Below are 16436 nucleotides of genomic sequence, written 5' to 3' on the forward strand. Positions count from 1 at the left end.
GACCTTTTAATCTTCATCCATACATGATCTTGACTCAGTAGCCTACCAGAAGTGGTTGATGTTTATTTCAGCACTTTATTTTCTCATGTTGAACAGTGTTATTTTCTCAGTATTACCTTCCAGCACTGTGATTGAAGGGTCTCTTATTTATTTTTTAATGATCCGAAATAAGTTCAGCTTTGAGTACTTGTATTGCTCAGAAAAATGTTCTTACTGTTTTCGATATGTTAACCGAAGCACTTTTTATGGACCTGATGTTCTATTTTTATTTTGTCATTGCTTGGAGATTCACAAAAACAAACACAACGGTGACATTCATGCTGGTGGTCCGAACTCAAGGTCGCAGGTCAGACTTGGGATGAGTCTCAACTCCAGCAGCAAGTGAATGGCTAGGACTGCATCCATTCAAGTCTGTTTGCAAACAATGAAAGACTTGATAATGCCACTTTTTTTGTCTTTTGATCTGCCTCAATAATGTAATGAATTAAAAATGAAAATAGGGGTTTTCTCAGTACTCTTTAGATGAGATTAAAATATCGATGAATTAGATCAATTAATTACACATCATAATTTAATCTTTTAACTTTTTTTAATCGCTTGACAGCAATAATATTCAATGACTTACATGAATATGCAATGGCCTGGAATGAGCAGAAAATGTCAAAATTGAACATTTTGATTTTGGTCAAAAAATTTAGAAAGCAGGGAATGACAAAAATTATAATTTCTGTATTTTGTATTTGAATTTTGAAAAAAAAACCCAACAATGGTCGGAATAAGATGAACGGTTTAAAGTTGGAGTCGGTCAAGAAATGTGTCAATGTCTAAAATAGAAAAAGAAAAAAGTTTGGATCACATATTTTAAAAATTGAACCCCCACCATTCAATAGACAAAAGGAATAAAGCTAAGAAAGTAATGAAAGAAGCATGACTTGCTCCATAAAGATACAGAAGCCCCTGTTGCCCCTGTTGCTGCGTTGTCAGTATGTAAATGAGGCAACAGTGTGAAGGGATTTGAGTCCCAAAGGTGGAAAAGCTCTTTTCACGTGACAGCCCGTTTACCAAGGTGAGTCTACCGAAGATGTGGGAGGTTACCTTCAGTGCCGGTCACTGAAATAGTCAAGAAAAAAGACCAACATGTTATTTATTCCATTTTGATTTCTGAATGTACAGTATGATCTGTGCATTAGCCGTTTGGTGAAAAAAAAAAAATGTCATGATTTATGAATGGACAACGCTGGGAAAATATTTGTGCTACCAGTGTCTGAAATGTAAATGAAGAAAAAAAAAAGGATTTTTTTTTTTCCATTTTAAGGCATGAATGGACAGTGTTATCGTCACTTCAAATGCGCTGTTTGGTGAATACTTTTTCAACGGCTGTTGCTAAGAGATCAAGTGTCAGGTTGTGAGGTGGACATTAGCATGTGATCGTCTGATAAACTGCTTATCATTCAACCTTTTACTGTAGTAAAACTGTTGCGCGTCTAAAATTACCTAAAATTATTTGATGGAAATATAAATTCTACATGAGATCTTGAAACACATTTGCTTTAGACTTGGTTGGACGATGTTGGGCACTTGAGTGTTTGAGCATCCTTTGTGGGGCAATTTTCTGGGAAAAAAACCTGCGACATGTACTTGTAGACGGTTACCTTGGGTGCTGTCAGTCGTATCTGAAAAGCAAAGAAAAGAGAACATATTGCTTTAGACTTGGTTGGACGCCGTTGGGCATCTGAGCATTTGAGCTTCCTTTGCAGATCAAAGTTGTGAAATACAATGCGCCATGTGTACGTGTGGAAGGTTACTACCTAGGGTGATGACAGTAGTCCCTTCAAAGCAAAGAATAAAGAAAAACATGTCATTTATTCCATTTGAATTTATGAATGGGCAGTGTTATCGTCACTTCAAATGCGGTGTTTGGTGAATACTTTTTAAACGGCTGTGGGATCATGTGCCAAGTTGTGAAGTGGATATTAGCTGGTGGCCGTCTGATGAACTGCGAATAATGCAACCTAATACTCTAGTTACGACAGTGTAGTAAAACCATTGTTCGGCTACAATTATCAATGAGATATCAGGTAAACATAAGGGACCTCCTCCAAATTTTTACATATTTGCTGAAGACTTGATTGGACGCTGTAAGACACTTGAGCGTTTGAGCTCCACTTGTCGATCATTTTTCTGGAATACAATGCGCCATGTGTATGTGTAGACAGTGTTGGGAAGAGCGGCCTCCTCTTTCCCGCGTGTTCGTTGAATTTCGGACGAGGAGAATGTTGGCAATCCAAATAAAGGCTGGAGGCGATGTACAGTTACTTCGAAGGGGTTTTAATTTATTTTCTGCAGTTTACGAATCGATTCGGGCTCCTGAGGGGTCCAGATTTGAATCAGGAAGCGTAGAAGAAACACATTCATGAGATTATATAGAGACAATATGATAATGAGAGGCGGTTAGGTACGCCTCTCATGCAAATCCCGGAAACAAAGAAAGTAACATGACATCTGACCCGGCGTGGCTGGAAGACATTTGGAGTGGTGGGGTGAGACCAAACCACCACGACCCACCATTTGGTGTGATAGCAAGTTCCAGAACCCCTGCTGTGCATACATCCTGAGATAAGAGGTCTTCCCAGGGGGGCTTAACAGCGATCAGGGACCGACCCAAGGTGCGGGGGAACAACGGAAGAGACACTTGGGGGGCCGTTAATCAACCAAGGAGGAAGAAGATAAACTTTAACACCACATATTTTGTTTTAAGTGTGCAAACAAATGTTCAGGAAAGAGACTGAGATCAATAGTACTCATAGCAAAGCGCAGTCCCTTAATAGCTGCAACACAGATACTTGAGATAACAGTTCCTCTTTTGATGTTGACATGTCCTCTGGAGGGGTCATAAAAGTAGTGGGGGTGAGGGGTTACCAAAGGTGATTGTAATCACAGTAAGCAGGAAATACCTTCAATAGCATTCTACATTGTTTCATTCAAATCCAGCTAACAGAGAGGAATCATATCTTAACAACAGTTACCTTGGCTGCTCGATGTCGTATCTTAAAAGCAAAGAAAAGAGAAAATAAAATCTGTTATTTATTCGATTTCAAGTCATGAATTGACAGTGTTATCTACACTCCACAATAGACTTTTAGTAAATACTTTTAAAAAGGCTGTGGCTTTGGGATCATCTGACAGGTTGTGAAGTGGATATTAGCTGGTGGTCGTCTGATGAACTGCTAATAATTCAACCTAATACTCTCGTTACTACAAGGTAGTAAAACCGTTGCTTGGCGAAAATTATCAGTCAGATATCAGGCAACAATATAATATCTAAAAATTTTCACATAATTGCTGAAGACTTGATTGGACGCTGTTAGACACTTGAGCTTTTGAGCTCCCCTTGTCCATCATTGTTCTGGGGTACAATGCACCATGTGTACGTGTAGACGGTTACCTTGGCTGCTGGTAGTCGGACCTCCAAAGCAAAGAATAGAGAAAAAACATGTTATTTATTCCATTTTAAGTCATGAATGGACAGTGTTGTTGTCACTTCAAAGAAGGCGTTTGGTGAATACTTTTGAAACGGCTGTGACTATTGGATCATGTGACAGGTTGTGAAGTGTATATTAGCTGGTGGCTGTCTGATGAACTGCTAATCATGCAACCTAATACTGTCGGAAAACCGTTGCTCGGCTAAAATGATCAGTGAGATATAACGCAAAACTAACAATGGACTATCTCAAATTTATCACATATTTGCTTTAAAATTGGTTGGACGCCATTGGGCATTTGAGTGTTTGAGCTTTCCGTGTCCATCACTGTTCTGGGGTCCAATGCACCATGTGTATGTGTGGAAGGTTACCTTGGCTGCTGCCGGTCGGACCTTAAAAGCAAAGAAAAGAAAAAATCTGTTATTTATTTCATTTTAAGTCATGAATCAACAGTGTTATCTTCACTCCAGGCTAGGCATTTGGTGAAAACTATTTAAACGTTTGTCAAAAATAACAATGGACTATCTCAAATTTTTTAACTTATTTGCTTTAGACTTGGTTGGACGCCGTTCGGCACTTGAATTTTTGCGCTTCCACTGTCGATCATTGTTCTGGAATACAATGTGTGCTACGTGTACATGTTGACGGTTACCTTGGCTGCTGGCAGGAGTATCTTAAAAGCAAAGAAAAGAAAAAAACAATTTATTCCATTTTAAGTCATGAATGGACAGCGCTATTGTCACTTCAAATAAGGCATTTGGTGAATACTTTTGAAACGGCTGTGGCTACGGGATCATGTGAGAGGTTGTGAAGTGGATATTAGCTGGTGGCCGTCTGATGAACTAATAATGCAACCAGATACTGTTGTAAAACTGTTGCCCGGCTAAAATGATCAGTAAGATGTGATGCAAAAAGAACAACATTCTTCGTAAGATCTTTAAACATATTTGCTTTTGACTTGGTTGGATGGCGTTGGGCGCTTGAGCGCTTGAGCTTCCGTTGTCGATCACTGTTCTGGAATATAGTCATCACTCTTCATCACGGTTAATGGGGACCAAAACCACCAGCGATAAACGAAAATCCGCGAAGCAGCAATTTCCCCCCCATGTATGTAATTTATTTTAATTTATGAATGGACAACAATGGGAAGACACCTGTGCTGCCGTCGCCTGACATGTAAATGAAGAAAAAAACGCATGTTATTTATTCCATCTGAATTTATTGCACTGCTTATAGTGCAACCTTATATTGTAGTTGTAACATTGCTAAAATTATTTGTTAGATATTTCGCATGAAAAACAGCAGAATCGGCCTAAAATCTTGAAACACATTCGCTTTTGACTCGGTTGGACGCAATTGGGAATTTGATTGTTTGAGCTTTGTCACGTTGCAAGCGAAGCGGAAAGGAACACGCTTCGTTCGCAACAAAATTGAAATATAGGATTCCCGAAACAGCAGACACCAATAAGAACCCCGTACGAAAATAATATTTATTAACAAAAACCGCACCGCAGAAAAGAGACAACAAAAAACGCTGGTCAAAACGAGTACCAGGAAAACATGCAAAAAACCCAATAACAAAAAGCGTTCGCACAAAAGGCAACGAAGAAAATAAATTCGAATACTGTTACACACCAAAATAAGACAACACCATAAAAGCCGACGAGTATAACTAGCGTACGGAAACTAAGACGAGAGCGAAAATACCAACACACGGGGAAAAGCAGTGGAACGGCAAGCAATAGTCAGAAAGACAGCCCTGATAAAGCAGGTGCTTAACCCATAAGAACCCAGACCCATTTTTCCATCAAGGAAAATTATGTGGGATATACTAACAAATAGGTAGCAGGTGTGCAGGCAGCCAGAATGCACCGCCTGCCACCTGCTGCCGAAAACGGAACATGACAAGCTTCCCTCGTCGATCATTGTTCCGGTGTACAATGTGCGAAGAATATGCGTCCGTAGTGACTTGGCATGATGGGAGTTGCATCTTTGAAGTTGGACAAAAAAAAAAAAAAACAATCGCGCGAGAGAGAGAGAGAGAGAGAGAGAAAGAGAGAGAGAGAGAGAGAGAGAGAGAGAGAGAGAGAGAGAGAGAGAGAGAGAAAGGAAAACATGTTGTTTATTCCATTGTAATTTATTACATTATTACCTTACCATGCGTTAGGCATTTAAAACAAATTATTTTTAAAAATGTTTGAATTTCCCTTGGAAATTATAACTTTGGTGTACAATATGTAAAGCAGGGGTGTAATTTTCAGGTGCTAGAAGCCATTAAAAAAAATCTGACTCATAACAAATACAATGTAATTTAGTTTTGACGACCGGTACATTCTATTTTTATTTTCTGAAACATTAATACTCCAATTACACTGGATAAAGCTTCAGATTCACAGCTAAGCTGTAAAATGCATACAGTACCTGAAGGCAGTCGTGCACGCGTATCAAGCTCAAGGCTCACGGGCCAGATTTGGCCCGCCAAGTCATTTTACGTGGCCCGTGAAGCAAATCATATGTGTCAACTTCCAGAATCCTTGCTCAAATCTTTCCCAAAATGTCAAATTATCATGTTTAATAAATAACGTTGAGATTTTGCAATAATTTTGTGACCCTGTTTACACTTGCTTGAACAAAAATCGAACGAACAACAAACAAATAATTGACGAGTGATTTCAAAACTATCAATCCCTCAATATGATGTGCACAAGTAATAATGACATGTGATGATTAAACATTAAGTCGTCCGAGGGAAGACCCCAAAGTGACCCGTGACAAAAAGGACTTTGACACTCCTGCAGTAGTGGATGTTACCTGGATCATCTCCGGTGATTTGCGCTGTTTAAAAAAAAAAATAATAATAAGTGAGAAAAGGACATCGTTTATGTCATGAATATATACAAACACAACACTGTGTATTCCGAAGAGCCATGTAACATTTGCGTTCTGTTTCTCCAGTTACAGACCTGCTTTATTTTGTAAGGTCAATTAGTTCTTGTGAAAGGCACACCAGATGTTTTTGCGTGAGACACTTCCTGTTTTACTTTAAAGCCTTGAAAGATGCACTGAAACTTCGTGTTCTCAGCCAAACACAGCCTGTATAGAATGTATTTTGTAAATTTTTGCGCTATTATTCATCAGTGGGGTGTGTTCACCGTGAATTTACATTGGAAAGACGTTGCAATTGTTTGTGGTTAGCATTTGCGATCAGGATTAGCACATTAGCTCGCGAACGTTAGCAATACGAGTGCACTCATGGACCAGAAAATTTGAACAAATTTGCATCTTTGATCCTCACTGTATTTTTTTCTCTCGACGGTCTATAAAAGGACATGGATGCACAATTTGTCGTGGTTGAGAATCAGCTGTGAGCACTTTTTGCTCACAGCTGCCAGGGTGTGCCTCGACATGACCAACAGCTCTGTCCATACTGCCGAGAGAAGAAATTAGTCTTTATTTATTTGAAGATGAATTATGCATAACAACCACAAACAAGGTCCAGTTATGAGGGTTTTCTATTTATTTATTTTTATCCTTTTTCCTCAATTTAGGTCAAGTCAAACTCAAGCATCAATTCATGTCTCGGAGGCTTTGCCTTTCACTTTCCTGGAAGTGAGTGAGTTAGGGTTAAACGTCAAAATGTTAAATTTGACAGATCACTGTGATATATATTTTAAAACAAAAGGTCTCTTTAGCGCTTCATTTCACTGAGATCACTTTTTTTTAATTGCCTTTTTTTTTTTCTTTTTTCGAGACACCAACCCTGCCTACATGCTATGTGCAACATGCAAAAAGGAGGAGAATTGTGGCCCTGACACGAATTTTTGTTTTTAATTTGCGGTGTTGATGTACAGCTTACTTTTTATATTTCAATACAAATGAAACTCATTCAAGCCTTTAAATAACAAATGTTACAAGGACTCACCATTAATCAGCGCGACAGACACCAACAGAAAGAAATACCAAATAAACTGATTCATTTCTGAACCAAACACCTGACGTCTCCCAAGAAGGATGCGATCACAAATGACTACCGGTACTTTTGTTTTCATTTCTTTTTATCCCTTCTTTGTTGTCTAATTTATCTGCTTTCATATCAGTAGCCACACCCTCTGCTATTCAATGGTAGGAATGTTGTATGATTACCTCGAGCGATGAAGCAGCCTCATATAATTTTTGTTTTGGTGTCGCATTCAATTATTATGGCTGGGAAACAGAAGAGAACATTTGCTTTGTGATCCTGACCTCGCTGGTTTTCAAATCAGGCATTCAGGAATGGTACCAACAAACATGATGTTAACCGTGTGCACGAATACATGCGATTGACTCTTCAGGTTTAGCTCGGTCTGAAGAAAATAACTTAGATGAGGGTAAACATTGTGTGTCAGTGAAGTCTATATTCTGCTCATATTTGGTCATGCTGTGTCGCATTCCCATGCCCGCAGTGCAGCTTGGCGTCCTTGTGCCAATCATCACCTAGAATTGGAATACTCCCTGCTCATGACGCACATACATTGGAATGCGCTAGTTGATACAAGCTGAGAATCGGTTTAGGATAAACGAAAGTTATGATATAACACTTTGTGTCTCGGTACCGCCCTTCTGATGTTATCAAAATGATGTGAATCTCTTCCTGCTTCGCACTCGTGGCGCGCAGCCATTGTCTGTAATTTGCGGGTGCCCGGAATATTCTGTTATTAAAAGCTTCGAAGGAACTGTTCATCGACTCCAGCCTTTATTTGAAGAACCAACATTCTCCTCGTCCGAAATTCAACGAACACGAGGGGGAAGAGGAGGCGGCTCTTCCCCCAACATTTGTCAAAGATAAGGATGGCATATGGCGAAAAGAGAGTAGATGTATTCCACCTCAGGCACGACTGAAAATTTTAATTTCTGAAGCCCATGGAATATGCCATGTAGGTGTGGATGAAACACTGAGACGACTCCACTCTTGGTGGTATGCTTACATGAGGAGCATTGTTAAAGGTGAACTACAGGAATGTGATGTTTGCAATAGGTATAACAGTATGCCTACAACGAAACCACCCCAGGGCGTACACGATCCGGACGTGAACGCCCCCGGTCAGGTGATTTCAATGGATTTTACGGACATGATTAGAACTGTTTTAGGATTTCGATATCTGCTAGTAATAGTAGATTCTTTCTCGGGATGGCCAGAGGCATACCCCTGCAGAACGGAAACAGCAACCACAGTGATAAAACATTTGGTTCGCCACTACATTCCAACGCATGGGTTTCCTAGAAAAATCAGATCAGACAATGGAACTCATTTCAAAAACAAACATTTCCAGGATGTAGAAAGAATGTTAGGATTAAAACATCATTTTGGGTCTGTATATCATCCACAATCGCAAGGACAAGTTGAGCGCATGAACAGGAACATCAAAGAAAAGTTAGCTAAGGCTTTAGCTTCATCGACATTGACTTGGTTACAAGCGCTTCCATTGGCATTAATGAACGTTCGGATGTCGGTAAATTCTTCAAAAGGTTGGACTCCATTCGAATGCCAGACCAACAGGCCATTTCCTGCACCCACAGCTCCGTTAGCTGCGCCCAAAGTTCCAGGCCCTACTGGGCTCAAACAACTGACTAATTATTTCTCCCAATTGACAAAGAAACAACCAGACGCTCCTTTAGAAATGAATGTTTGCGAATCTGTGTGGTTAAAAGTAATTAAACGAAAATGGTCTGAACCCAGGTGGACGGGTCCCTTCCAAGTCACCGAGCGGACGGCCACAGCAGTCCGTCTTGAAGGAAAGGGGGACACGTGGTTTCATCTCTCGTATATGTATAACTTTCCCATGCCCGCAGGGTAGCTTTGCGTCTTTGTAACAACCATCACCTGGAATTGGAATACCGGTACTCCCTGCTCAAGATGTACATACATTGGAATGCGCTAGTTGATACAAGCTGAGAGTCAGTTTAGGAGAAACGAAAGTTATGATATCACGCTTTGTGTCTCGGTACCGCCCTTCTAATGGTACAAAAATGATGTGAATCTCTTCCTGCTTCGCACTCGTGACACGCAGCCATTGTCTGTAATTTGCGGGTGCCCGGAATATTCTGTTATTAAAAGCTTTGAAGAAACTGTTCATCAATTCCAGCCTTTATTTGGATTACCAACATTCTCCTCTTCCGAAATTCAACGAACACGCGGGGGAGAGGAGGCCGCTCTGCCCCCAACAGTCAGCGATATCCTGACAGGCTTTTCGGACTGCAGTTTTCTCATCGATTACTTTGTCACACTCTCCAGCTCTCCCCAAACTCTTGAACAGACTTGGCCACGGTGCCGTCCGGTTTCATCCTGTCATTCAAAATTCTCCCATCGAAGTTTCCGCACAGGCCTCGCACTTTTCGTTTGTATGTTTGTGGAAGGGTGACGAGAGTTTTCTTAGTTCACTCGTCACATCATGAATGAGAAATATGCTGTTACAGTTTATCTTTGAACTGCCATGCTGTTCTTATGTGTAAATTCTGATATTTTACGACAGATGGGGCGGCAGTTAGCTTGTAGCGACGCCACTCGAGCGAAGCGCGACTCAGCAGTCGATAGTCCTCTGCTCTCTGCTGTGCGTGCGTCAGCGCGAAGATGTACGCACACGCGCGTCTTTTGGCTTCAACCAATCAGTGCCGACGCAACAGACGTTACACATCAAAGAGCTTTGATCTACGACACCAGCTAAGCTAGCCTTGCCGAGACAACAGCTAAGTTAGTACAGACTGACGGCACTCGATGTCAGACGAGCACGCTCTCACTGGTAATCTGTTTACCTCTTTTTTCTGTCCAAATATATTTTTCTACGACAATAGTAGTCTCGTCCACGGCGTCTTTTTCCATTGAGGTTTAGCTAACATGTTTATAAAGAGACAAAAATCTCTTTAGTGGTGAGCTAGCCAGGAGTCTAGTAGTCTCGTCCATGGCGTCTTTTTCCACCGGGGTTTAGCTAACGTGTCTATAAAGAGAAAACAAATCTCTTTAAGCTTCCCACGGTTTGTCGTAACAAAGGCCTTTTCACTATTTTGTGGGAAAAATCTGGTTGTCATTATAATGCATAAGTTATAAAGGCGTCTGTTGTAAGCAAAATCGGCAAGTGGAAAATTAATTTCCTGAAATCGGGACTTTGAAATGTGAATGTTATCGGGGTGAAGACATTGTAAACGGGGTACGTTGAAACGAGCTTCGACTGTATGTAGTATATGAAAAAGACAAACAATTTTTGTCCTTGGCAAATTGAGAACAGCTCAAAAAGAAAAAAAAAACCCCACCCTTGAAGTACAAGGAAGTTGGTACCGAAGGGCGTGCCTGATGTTGGAATCCATCTGACATTCTTTTTGAATGTCTTAATTATTTTCAATGATTTCCTAGTCCAACAAAATGTGCATCATTCCTATAGATCAGTCAGATGGTTGAATAACGTTCTGTGGTGTGATGTGAAGGGGGCCCTGTCAGGAGGGTAGGGGTTGAGCCACTTTGGCGTGTCCAGTCAAATGCATCAGTAACCAGCTGCTCCCATTGGCATAGGTCTTTGTCAAAATTACAGTTGAGTTGGCATTCTGGAAAGTCATAAATGATTACGTGATTGGTAATGAATCCAGAAAACAGTTTAGCAAAAAAACAAACTTCATGGAAAGTGACAGGCCAATCACTGTACCTGACTGTGGTGGTCTGTTCTGTGCAGCTCCACTAACAACATCGTCAATAATCAAATTAGTCGTTGCTTCAATGACAGGATGTTCTGTGGCATTTGCCACAGGGGGCCAAGATGTAACAGGGAATCGATCTGTAACATTCACGGCAGGAAACTCAGTCACTAAAAGAGGTGTGACACTTGGAAGCGCGGTGATGTTTCCATCAGGTTTGGGACGGTATGTTGTCATGCCACTGCTTAGCTCTGAACATATAATTTCAACGAGTCAAGATCCTATTATTTGTTTTCAAAAATGACCTCATGCCACCTTACATCTCTGAGCTCATCTGCCCCTACATACCTGCCCGGCGCCTCAGGTCTGCGGACCAGACATGATTAGAAGTACCAAGAACTAAACTGAGGCTCAGAGGGGATCGAACTTTTTTGTTGCTGGTCCCTCTCTCTGGAATGACCTCCCACTGAACATTCGACAAGCCTCCTCGCTGCCCATCATTAAAATCCGCCTCAAAACTCACTTGTATTCTTTGGCAATTGACTCAGCATGATCCAAATTATGATCTTAGTTAGACTGTTTGGTGCTCTCTACCGTTTTTGTTGCTTTACTGTTGTATATGTTAGTGGCTCCATGTACAGCATTTTGTGTATATAAATACAGTTGAGTTGAGAGTTGAGTTTATTGGAGCCCATATATTCCTTAAGTGGAAGAACGTGACGACTGATACCAGTCCGTGGGTCACTTGGTACGGGGCCGCACAGAAAGAATAAATAACTTACATGACAACAACTTACTATTTATTTGTTTCATAATCTGAAAGATATTTTATTTTGAAAATTTACCGGATTCTTTTTTACATCTGATAGAAAAATCTATGAGCAAAAGTGTATCATGTTTAAAGTTAAATTTAATTTGGGCATGTCTAGACATTTGGGGGCGTATTCAGCGCCCCCAAATGTCTGTGCGCAAAGGTGTCGGCCGTCCCAGGCGGAGGATTTTTGAAGTCCACAGTTACCACGTCAAAGAAAGGGGGCGAACAGATGGAAGAAGGCTAGACTCGGAGACAAAGTGGGAATAAACGATTTGGGAACGAAGTGTTGTCGAACATCAAAAGACGGTTTGGGAATGGGTGTCGCGCCCAGGCGGACATTTGTCATCTGCCAAGTCTGCAACTTGCTGATTCGTTGTAGACCAGACTGAAAGGTATCAATGTATCTGTGGTTCAAAGCTTAAACCAAGGGAATCAGATCACGACCGAAGGGCCGGACCGGGGGCGTGGTCTGCAAATATCGGGGGCAGTGTTTTTCTTGCATTTTGCATAATGTGTAAACAATAAAAGTCCGACTGGAGGACAAGGAACTCTAAGTGTGACCACGGGGCAATAACCGTCGTTCGCCCTCAGAGATCCTCTTCCGCCGTCAGAAAGACAATCTTCCCTGTGTGTCGAGTCATTTGTTTAACTCTGTCCGAGTAAAAACTCTGAACACATCCGTCTACAAGATGTCACACTTGACGCAGGTCAAGGCGCGATTCTCGGTCACGTGATAGGTTACCGCTAAAATGAAACCAAGGAGCTTGCAAAATTTTTGGAACGTTTCTTTTGGAAGGCCGAGCCAGGAGACAGAAGAAGAACCTACGACTTTCAAGAAAAAGAAGGCGACAGTATCAGGAGTCCTATTAAAAGACGGATTTATCTCAATGAGAGATTCCCGTGCACCAAGCCCACTCTGCATAACATGCGGCAATGGTGAGTCGTATTTTTCATGCACTTTGTGTTTGCGTTGTATCTTATTTTGAGGGCACGTTTCAACACTACCATAGCGACCAGACAGCGTTGCGGCCAGATATGCCGTTCCTCGTGTTTATTATTACGTAGAGAAAATATCACAGTTTTCATGCGGGTCATATCATATTAGTTTGTTGTATTTATTCGTCACACCTTAAAGGCCAGTCCCTGGAAACATTGTGTGACATTAAACCGGTCCGTTGAGCAAAAAAAGCTTTGGGACTGCTGAACTTGAGTATTTTTTTGTTTTGTTTCATTTTCTTTTGTTGGGGACAACTTTTTACTTCTCTGCCATAAACATATTAAATATAGGTTAATATATAACCTTAAACATTTGTCATGTCATTTTTTGACACCGCTTACCCAGCACAGTGTCGCAGGGGGTGCTGGAGCCTATCCCAGCTGCCTTTGGTCAAAATGTTGACTAAACCCCCTAAAGTGGTTGCCAGCCAGCCACAGGCTCCACATAAGGACAAACTACTCACAGCCATATCCACACCATCACTGAGCGAGGACCGATCCCATGCTGTCCACACACAATTCAGGTGAGTGTACGACTACATACACCATCCTTAAACACTAAACGTATACATTTAACGAATTTACATCTCTAAAAAAATGATCCGTAAAATCCACACCAATATTTTTAAACATTGTATGAAGCTAAATATAATTGTAATTTTCAGTGTGAACTGCTTTACAAATGACACCTGATAAATTACAAGAGTTGAATCAGTACGACTTTTCCCGGTGTTTTTTTTTTTTTCGTGTATTTTTATACCCACGTTCCGAAGTAGAATGTGAAAGTACTTTTGCCGCCTCTGCTTATTGGCTGCTTGATCCCATCAGATTCATCGCGGGGAAGGGGTGGAGTAATGAAGTCATTTGCACATGCTCTTCATACAATTAATTCAGCGAGGTCAAAGGTTTGTGAGGACGGACAGCGCTTGTCTAATTTGAACGATCCAGGGGCTGCGGGGACCTACTGCTTCCACTTCCTACGACGTAATTGCCTCATCCTCTTTTAGAAGTGCGGGTCAACACGTAAGGAGGAGGAACTGCTGACCGTATTCAATATTGTTTACACATCAAATAAAATAAAACAAATCTGTGCTGAGCTCTTTTATTGTCATTGGTTGACAAGCGTGCATTAAAGTCATCCCTGTGTATACAATCATATGCCATGATTTACAAACTGGAAGAACAGTGGGCTTCTCCCCTCTTGCACGCGAAGAAGTTAGACTTCCATCAGGGTGACTAGTAGAGGGTCACCGTTGTAGAATTGAATTCGAATTGGCAGTCGTCACAGAACTCACGAGTTGCATTAATGATGAGCTATGAGAGAGCAAATATTTATAATGAGAGCAAGAATGTGGACTTCGGTGCTGCACGTGTCAGGTATTCCATGCACTTACTTGTTGGAGTATTTCTGGCACATTAACTCCCAGGGTAAAATTACCCTGAGCTTTTACCTGCAGGCACACTGGTGAGAAATATGAAAAAAGTTAAGTCACCGAAACTACCTACCTACTCCCCTTGTCTCTTAGAGTTGGGAGACTTTTCACAGTATTTTTCTCACAGTACAAAAGGAATCGCCACCATTTGGAGATGGTGATATGCTGGCCTCTACTGGTGAAGGCACAGCATTGCTTCTTGTTTTTGATGGTGAGCAAGTGGATTTTGCCTCCAGCAGTTGCCAGGACAATGCCTGTGAGTGTGTGTGTGTGTGTGTGTGTGTGTGTGTGTGTGTGTGTGTGTGTGTGTGTGTGTGTACGTACCTGTTCCTTCAAACACGTCACCTACCAACAAAAGACAAAATTATATTATTTTGGATATGAGTGGTTGCAGTCAAAATTGTCCAATACAAAAATGCATATATAAAAATATAATCGAACAAAAAACAAAACATTTATTCTAAATTTGTTTTAATTCTGAAATCACAATGTCCGCTCACGGGTGATTAATTTTTTTTTTTTAGAGCAGACCTCATAGGGTCCTCATGTTGTCCTTGGGGCTAAGTAGCACCTTCTGGCACCATGTTTTTTTTTTTTTTTTTTTTAGGACAATGCCCATTAATGAACATAGCAAAAAGTCAACATGTAGGTATGCTCCTCTCCTTCCACCCTCCTGTGTGTAACTGCTCACCCCTCCCCTCTCTGCTCAACTAAGCAGAAGGGAAAAAAAGACGCAAGCTTCATATCATTAGCTTCAGATGTAGCGCTATCTGTAAGCAACCATCATATTGTGCCCTGCTTGCAATCCCCTCAAAAAAAATAAAAATAAAAAAATAAAAAAAAGCTCATGAGCAGTGACGGAATGTTTCAGCGGGTATTGAAACCTTGACTTTTAAAACCACGGTAAACCATCAAACCATTTTGCCTCATGGCAAGTTACCTACTGGGCTCGGAGAGCCTGATAGATTGATTAAACGCAAGAAAATGTGTTATTTCTTACATTATTTTAATTTTTTTAATGTACAGTATGACCTTAACTATACATTTGGCATTTGGTCAATTATCGTTAAATGACGGTGGCAGGGGATAATGAAAACATTTACTGCATTTAAATTCTGGCTCCTGGGTTCATTTTAGCGGTAACCTATCACGTGATCAAGAAGCACGCCTTGACGTGCATCAAGAGTGACATACTGTCGACGGAGGTAACAGAGGATCCGGGAATTTTTGAAAATAAAACATCTTTCAAGATTCCGAAATGAATAAAGCGGAAGTAATGTAGGCTATTTATTCTTTCTGTGCGGCCTGGTACCAAATGTCCCGAGAGTTGGGTACCGCTGACCTATTGGATGGCGGTGCACATTATAGGTTGCGTCCGATTGCTCAAAGTCGGAGAAAAGCATCCTGTTCCGGACACGAGGAAATGACTCTTCCTCGGGTAGACGAGGAAGTGACGCTTCTTCGTGTCGCTTTCCATTGTGAGCAGACATGTTCAATAACTACAATAATTTTTTGAAAAAAAAGAGCGTGGTTTCGGTTTTCGAACAATTCGGTTTTCGAACAGCCTTCTGGAATGGATTATGGACGAAAACCGAGGTTTGACTGTAGATATATTATATCTAAATATATACAGACACAATTCATTCGGTGAAATAAAGTCGCAATCACTGTGGCTATGGGAGAATGAGTGGGCACTAGAGCTGCATGTTACTGAAAAAAAACCACGTAATATGAGTGTTGATGACCGCGATATCGTTGTAATTGCGATATTCAAAATCACATTTTCATCATTGGTGAGGTTGCGAACGGGGAATGCGCATCCCGCTTAACCTGGCGGGTTCAAGGTAACCCTGGCGGCATGATTCAGATAACTTTTCGTAATACCCCTGTCAACTGTGAGCTTTCTATTCACGTGATCCGACGCCACCCAGCAAACCAGTTAACTGTACGCCATTCGTAACCTGGAAACCTTTACCCAGAAGCCCCTGTCTGTGCTTCCGTGACTCACCTGGCAACTGGTCGGTAATGGCATTGCATATGTTTTCCAGGACA

At 41.2% G+C, this 16436-nt stretch overlaps 1 protein-coding gene across 1 annotated transcript in view; it reads right to left on the reverse strand.

Annotated features, from left to right (window-relative positions):
* LOC109506874 (collagen alpha-4(VI) chain-like) overlaps positions 1 to 16436 on the reverse strand; it is a 92394-nt gene that overhangs the window by 64913 nt on the left and 11045 nt on the right. The gene's annotated exons all lie outside the window — the stretch shown is intronic.

Source organism: Hippocampus comes, unplaced genomic scaffold, assembly GCF_001891065.2.
Source record: "Hippocampus comes isolate QL1 unplaced genomic scaffold, H_comes_QL1_v1.1 scaffold114, whole genome shotgun sequence".
Taxonomy (NCBI): domain Eukaryota; kingdom Metazoa; phylum Chordata; class Actinopteri; order Syngnathiformes; family Syngnathidae; genus Hippocampus; species Hippocampus comes.